This window comes from Onychomys torridus, chromosome 23 (assembly GCF_903995425.1).
Source record: "Onychomys torridus chromosome 23, mOncTor1.1, whole genome shotgun sequence".
Taxonomy (NCBI): domain Eukaryota; kingdom Metazoa; phylum Chordata; class Mammalia; order Rodentia; family Cricetidae; genus Onychomys; species Onychomys torridus.
This window is the reverse complement of record NC_050465.1, coordinates 38,488,300-38,496,570: the sequence shown is the minus strand read 5'-3', so window position 1 is coordinate 38,496,570 and position 8,271 is coordinate 38,488,300.

The following is an 8,271-nucleotide window of genomic DNA, read 5'->3' as shown; positions in this document are numbered from 1 at the left end:
AGGGAGTTAATACCAAATTTTCAGTTCTAACATCAGTTTATGAGAGGTGCATGTGTCTCTTGCCTATAACCCAGTTGGTAATGAGAACAGCTATGAGACTTTTTGCAAGTTCACAGGAAAACTGGTGTCATTTTAATTATTATTCCTTTGTTTATTAATGAGGTTGAACTTTCATTCAATGTTCATTAGTCATTTGTGACCCCCTGTACATTTCCTGCTCATTTTTTTTTCCTCATTTGGATGTTTGATGCATTTGCATTTGAAAAAAGAACTTATTAACAGAAATAAATATCTCATTAGTGAACTTATGGAGGAAGTACTTTCTAAGAAGGAGACCTTTAGTATATCTATCTCTAAAGAATATTCCATAATGAAAGGGATGGACATCTACTGATATCTGAGGCTGCTACAGCAGATGGAGAGTGCTCTGGTAGGGGCTGATGAAAACATCTGAGTTTAGTGCTTACCGAAATGTGCCAATCCCTTCAGAAGCTATGAAAACCAATGTAAGTTTATTAAAGAAAACATGAACAATAGCAAAATAAGGGAATCGTTCTCCACATGGAGGTGGACTTTTAAGAAACATAGAGTTGATTCACTTTTAGAATTTTTAAAAAATATGTAACAGACTACATAAGGAGATAAGGTGATACAAATCGGAAAGGAAGAAGTCAAGCTTTCACTATTTGCAGATGACATGATAGTATACATAAGTGACCCCAAAAATTCGACCAAGGAACTCATACAGCTTATAAACACCTTCAGTAATGTGGTAGGATACAAGGTTAACTCAAAAAAATCAGGAGCCCTCCTATATACAAATGACAAACAGGCTGAGAAAGAAATCAGAGAAACATCACCCTTTACAATAGCCACAAATGACATAAAATACCTTGGGGTAACTCTGACTAAGCAAGTGAAGGACCTGTGTGACAAGAACTTTAAGACTATGAAGAAAGAACTTGAAGATGTTGGAAACCATTAGTTAAAGATGCTGACTTTTTTTCCAGTGTGTATTTTGGCTTCTTTATAAAAAAATCAGGTGTCCTTAAGTATGTGTGTTTGTGACTCAGTCTTCACTTTAATTCCATTGATCTATGTGTCTGTTTTTATGCCAGTATCATGCTCTTTTAGTTACTATAGCTTTGTAGTATAACTTGAGATCAGGAATAGTGACATCTTACGCTGTTCTGTGATTGTTCAGGATTGTTTTAAAAGCTATCCTGTTTTTTTTTTTTTTTTTTTTTTTTTTTTTTTGTGTGTTTGTGTGTGTGTGTGTGTGTGTGTGTGTGTGTGTGTTTACATATGAAATTGAGAATTGTTTTTTCAAGGTCTGTGAAGAATTGTGTTGGACACTTTGATAGGGATTCCATTGAATCTGTAGATTGCTATTGGTAAGATGGTCATTTTTAGTATGTTAATCCTACTGATCCATGAGCATGGGAGCTCTTTACGTTTTTTGATATATTTTCCAATTTCTTTCTTCAAAGACTTGAAGTTCTTGTCATACAGGTCTTTCAGTAGCTTGGTCAAAGTTACCCCAAGATATTTTGTATTATTTGTGGCTATTGTGAATTGTGTTGTTTCCCTGATTCTCTGATTTCTTTTTCAGTCTGTCATCTGAATATACTACTGAAAGCTACTGATTTTTGGAGTTAATTTTGTATCTAGCTACCTTGCTGAAAGTGTTCATCAGCTGTAGGAGTTCTCCAGTGGAATTTTTAGGGTCACTTATGTATACTATTATATCATCTGCAAATATTCTTTGACTTCCTTTCCAATTCAGTCCCCTTGATCCCCTTCAGTTATCTTATTGCTCTAACTAAAATTTTAAGTACTATATTGGATATGGAGAAAGTAAACATTGTCCTGTTCCTCATATTTTGTGGAATTGCTTTGAGTTTCTCTCCATTTTATAGGCTGGCTGTAAACTACCTTTACTATGTTTAGGTATGTCCCTTGTATCACTAACCTCTCCAGGAATCTTATTATTAAAGAGGGATGGATTTGTCAAAGGCCTTTTTGGATCCAATGAAATTATCATGTGTCTTTTTCTTTCAGTTCTTTATATAGTGTATTACATTTATTGCTTTTCATATATTGAACCATCCCTGCATCTGTGGGATAAAGCCTACTTGATCATTGTGGTTGATCTTTTTGATGTGTTCTTGGATTTGTTTGACAAGTATGTTATTGAGAATGTTTGCATCCATGTTTATAAGGAAAATTTTCTTTCTTTTGGGGGGGTCTTTGTGTTGTTGGGTATCAGGGTAACAATGGCCCTCATAGAATGAATTTGGTGATATTCCCTTTGTTTCTATTTTGTGGAATAATTTGAGGAGTATTGACATTAATTCTTCTTTGGAAATCTGTCAGAATTCTAAGCTAAAACTATCTATCTGCTGTAGTGGGTAGCCATCCCAGCCTTGGCCTGGAAGTTCCAACCCCCATTGAGGCTTCGGTAACGGTCACGCCCACAAGGTGGGGCTGAGGGAGGAAGCTGAAGACCCAGGATCGAGAGGAGAGGCTTCTCTTGGTTCCCGGACCCTGGAGGTAGACCAAGCAGAGTTCTCCAGAGAATACCACCGGACTGTGCCATACCTTTCCCAGACCCTGCAACCTACCCCTTCATTTGTAAGTTACCCCACAAAGTAAACCTCCCTTTCAACTACGTGGAGTGGCCTTAATAATTTTCACCAATAGTTTGCTTCTATTTAGTGACTGCTTCTGTTTCACTAGGGGCTACAGGTGTGTTTGAATTGCTTATCTGATCTTAACTTTGATACTTGGTATCTATAGGGAAATTATCCACTTCTTTCAGATTTTCCATTTTGGTGGAGTACAAGTTTTTAAAGCATATCCTTATAATTCTCTGGGTTTCCTTGTCTTGTGTTATTTCTGCCTCTTCATTTCTGATTTTGTTAATTTGAATATTTTCTCTCTACTTTTTAGTTAATTTGCATAAAGCTTTTTTGATATTATTGATTTTCTCAAAGAATCAACTCATTGCTTCATTGATTCTTTGTACTGTCCTCTTTGTTTCAATTTTATTGATTTCAGCCCTCAGTTTATTTCTTGCCATCTACTCCTCTTTGGTGTGATTCTTCTTTTCTTTCTACAGCTTTTAGGTGAACTGTTGAAGTTGCTAGTATGATCTCTCCAGTTTTTCTATGTAGAAGACACTTAGTGCTATGAATTTTCCTCTTAGAACAGCTTTCACTGTGCCCCATAAGTTTGAGGATGTTGTGTATTCATTTTTATTGAATTCTTAGAAAGTCTTTTCTTCTTTCTTTCTTTCTATATTCCTGTGTTGATCCAGTTTTCAGATGAGACTTGTTAAATTTCCATGAGCTTTCTGTTGTTATCAAGCTTTATTCTGTGGTGGTCTGATAGGATGCAGGAGGTTATTTCAATCTTCTTCTTTCTGTTAAAATTTACTTTTTGTTTGAGTATGTGGCTGATTTTGGAGACACTTCCATGAGGTGCTGAGAAGAAGGTATGTTCTTTTGTGTTTGGGTGAATTGTTCTATAAGTATCTGCTAGATCCATTTGGCTCATAACATCTGTTTGCTATAGTATTTCACTGTTCAGTTTTTGTCTAAGTGACCAGTCTGTTGGTGAGAGTGGGGTAGTGAAGTCTCCGACTATCAATGTGTGAGGGTCCATATATGATTTAGGCTGTAGTGGTATTTCTTTTTATAAACATGAGTGCCCTTGTGTTTGGGGCATAGATGTTAAGAAATGAAATGTCCTCTTCATGGATTTTCCTTTTGATTAGTATGCAGTGTCCCTCTGTATTTCTTTGATTAATTTTGAATTGAAGTCTCTTTTGTCAGATATTAAAATGGCTACACAAGCTTGCTTATTAGGTCCATTTTGTTTGGAATATCTTTTTCCAAACATTTACTCTGAGGTAATGTCTATCTTTGATGTTGAGGTGCATTTCTTGGATGGAGCAAAAGGATGGATCCCATTTTCATATCCATTCTGTTAGTTTGTGTGTTTATTGGATAATTAAGACCATTGATATTTAAAGATATCAATGACCAATGATTGTTGATTCCTGTTGTTTTGTTGTTGTTAGTGATGATTGTGTGTGTGTGTGTGTGTGTGTGTGTGTGTGTGTGTGTGTGTGTGTGTGTGTGTGTGTGTGTTGCATGTGTGTGTTTCTCTTCCATTGATATTGGTGGTCTGTGTTTTCATGGTTGTAGTTAACCTCCTTAGGTTGGAGTTTTCTTTCTCATACCCTCTGTATGGCTAGATTTGTATATTAATATTGCTTGAATTAGATTTTATAATGGAATATCTTAATTTCTCCATCTATGGTGATGGAGAGTTTTGCTAGGTATAGTCTGAGCTGGCATCTGTGGTCTCTTAGAGTCTGTGGCGTATCTGCCTAGGACCTTCCAGCTTTTAGAGTTACCATTGAGAAGTCAGGTGTAATTCTAGTAAGTCTACCACTGTATGTTATTTTGTCTTTTCCCCTTGCAACTTTTAGTATTCCTTCTTGTTCTATATGTTTAGTGTTTTGATTATTATGTGGAGAGGGATCTTTTTCTGTTCCAATCTATTTGGTATTCTTTATGCTTCTACTTTTATGGGCATCTCTTTGTTTAGGTTTGGAAAATTTTCTTATATGATTTTGTTGAAAATATTTTCTGAGCTGACCTTTGAGCTGAGATTATTCTCCTTCCTCTATTCCCATTATTTTTAGATTTGGTATTTTCAAACTGTCCCAGATTTCCTGGATATTTCATATGAGCTTTTTAGATTTAGTATTTTCTTTGTACTTAAACATGATAGTGATGTATCCATTTTTTTCTGTTATATTCTTATATCCCTTATATTCTGTTGGTGAAGCTTGCCTTTATAGTTTCTGTTTGAATTCCTCAATGTTTCATTTCAAGCATTCCCTCAGTTTGTGTTTTTCCTTTCATTGACTCTACCTCCACGTTCTTGGCTTGAATGGTTTTATTCATTGCCTTGCACTGTTTTTCTTAGTGTTCTCCTGGATTTACTTAAGGGATTTATTAATTTCTTCTCTGGCTCTCTATCATCCTCATACAGACTGTTTTAGGTCTTTTCCTAGGCTTCAGCTGCATTGGAGTACTCAGTGTCTACTGTGGTAGTGTTGCTGAGCTTCAGTGGAGACATTGTTCTGGCTGTTATTGATTACATTTTCATGCTAAAATCTAGGCATCTGGGATTAGGATGATTACAGGTCCAGGTAGTGATATCTGTTTTTGTCTCTGTTGGGTCAGTGATTTGTCCCTTGGTTCCCGCCTCCTCCCTGGACTTCAAGAGAGAGGGATGGCTGTATGCTGCCTGTTAGGAAATTTTCTGTGGACCAGTTTCCCTGGCCTGCTCAGCTTGGTATGTTCCCAAGGTGTGTCTGCTGGTGTTGGAGGTTGGCATTATGGGATGAACTGGGAGAAGGAAAGTTGGAGATCTTCCTATTCCTTTGGGATGGATCAGAGAGGAAAGGGAGACTGTGGCAGATGTTCTGCTGCAGAACTGGGGATGAGACTGGAATTGGATCTGGGGGAACACAGGGAGAAGAGAAGATCTGCTGGTGGCCTACCTGGTTTTCTGGCAGGTGGGTCCCATGGGGTAGCAGGATATGCCTGCTGGGGCTGCGGGTTGGGACAAAGAAACTAGTTGGGAGGAGGTTAGAAGGGGAAGAAGGTCTGTGGGAGACAAGGAGATGGGAGTAGGGTGGCTGGGAAGGTTGCCAGGTGTTCTGGATCTGGGGGTACAGAGAGCAGCGATCACCTTAATCCAGCACTCACACAGTTCTGGTTTTGTATAGATTTGTTTCTATGCATTTGAACATAGATGTAATTACACTCTTTGTAGCCTTATAACTTGTTTCTTGTATTTAACATTATGGTTTAACCTTGTTAGTATGAGTCATTAGTCTAGTTCCTGAATTTCTGTATAGTTTAATTTTACTTATATTTTTGAGCATTTAGATTTTCCCTGTTATTTTTTAACTACAATTTCGTTGTGTCTGTCCTATTTTTCTTGGCAATGTTTCTTTTCACTTAACAATCTGTCACAGGCTTATAACCAACTATTTTCAACCCAAACATGTTAAGAAAACTGATAAGACATGTCAGGAATGTAAACTACACTATGCTGGGTTTTAATGTCATGATCTGTGGTAGCAATTCTGGTGTGTTTTCTTGTGAACCTCAGAGCACCACGCCTAATTCCTCCTTGTACTACACTGGAAAGAGCATTGGTTGAATAAACAGAAGACCCATTTCAGGCTTCTCTATGTGATCTTGGGTAAATTCCCCCTTTAGAGCACCCATTTTCTATATATAATGTGTGACTTCTATAGTATTTTTCAAGATGATTCTTTTGCAAGAATTAAACAAAACAGCATATGATGCCTTCTGGAATGTGTACACTTAATGTGTGCAAGCTAATGTCGGGCCCCTCCTCCTCTTTTTGTACTTTCTTCCTTTTTTCATAGTGTTGTATAAATAAGCTCGCTCTTGTCTTTTCTTCTTGAGACAGGGTCTTGTTATGTAGCCCAGACTAGTGTGAAACTCCATCCTTCTGCCTCAGTGTCCTTAGTGCTGAGATTACAGGTGTGCATCATGCCCTGCTCTGAAATGGTCTCTTTGTGAAGCTTCTAGAACACAGCGATGATGTGGTTTTCCATCAGTTAATGCTGAATGGATGTGTGAGTAGAAGTCTGGTCCACAGGAATGGTCCGTGTCTTTCCTCTGGCTGACAGCAGCATCGCCATGAGCCTGATGCTGCTTTAGGCTAAACCAGGCTCCCACCTTTCTCCCCATAGACATCTTTTAAGCTAACTTTCCCTCCCTCTTCTCTCACTCTTTCCCCTTCCTTCCCTCCCTCCTTTCCTCCATTTTCCCCTCCCTTTCCCCCCTCCACCACTGTGTCTCTCCTCTCTTTCTTTCTGTTCTAAGGATCAAACTCAGGACTTCAAGCTTCCTGGATAACCATCTACCACTGAGCTACATTGTTAGCTTCTTCTACACTTCCTTTTATTAGTTAAAGAAAATAACATTGAAAATAATGTGTTTCTGTAACTCTATGGCACATTCATATATTAAATGTTTTTGGAGACCCTCCCTCCACACTGGCACCCCTCTGTCCCCTTCCTGCATGTTCTCTGCCTCCCTCAAGTGGCCCTTCCTGCCTTCCTGTCACATGTTTCCTAGTACCCTCCTCTGCTTTGCCTTCCCCAGCTCCCCCTTAAGACCTGAAAATTACTCTGCTAAGCAACACATCTCAGCTGCAGAAAGACAAGCTCTGCATGTTGTCTCATACGACGATCCAAGATTTCAAATTCGCATGCGTGCATATGTGTGATGATGTATGGGGATGCCCTTTCACTTTTAATACACTGTATTCCCCGTAATCATGGCCTTGAAACATTCTTTGCCCATACTTTGCTAATCAGGTGATTTAAGATTTTTAGGTACAACTAGCACAGAATAATTAAACAGGTATCAAATGTCATGTTTTAGGAAAGCATTATTGGCTGAAAATTTGTGTTCACCTAAAATTCATATAGTGAAATCTAATTCTTAGTGGGATGGGTTTGGGGCTTAAGGGCAGTGATTGGATTTAGGTGAGATCCTAAGTGTGCTACTTTTTAAAGATGTATTTAGTGCTCTGATGCAGACAGAAATCTTTCCTCTTTGCTTCAAGAAGGCATCTAACTACAACTCAGGGCCCAGACTCTCCTCAGGATCAAATCTTACATCACCTTGACCCCCCATTCTACAGAACTGTGAGAGATAAATGTCTGCTGTGCGGAATACCAAGTCATAGTATTTTGTTGCAAAAATTTAAATTGAATAAGAGAATAAAATGCGGTTCTACAGTTATCCATGGATAAAATGCTTCTCATTCTTACAAGAGAAATGGTCTTTCCCCCTTCCTTATAACATACAGAAAGATCTTGCTGAAATAAGATGGAGATTCAATGTTCTGGGAGGGCCTCTTTCTGTTTAGAACCCAAAATTAAAGACAAACAGATGTTTCCTTTCATCTGTTACAAGCATGTCTTTTGTGGTCTGCAATATATTTTACTGGGAGTAAGCCATAGCTTAATGACCCCAGTTTTCTCTTGAGTAGAACACGAGAATATTATGTTCTTACATTTGAAAAAGAGAGTCATGTTTCCCCAGGTTATTTTTGAAAATTTCAATGACATGAGATTATATTTAAAAAAAAAAAAAGACCTGCATGCTTCCATGGTATATCGTGTGAAGTTTACAGTTCCTA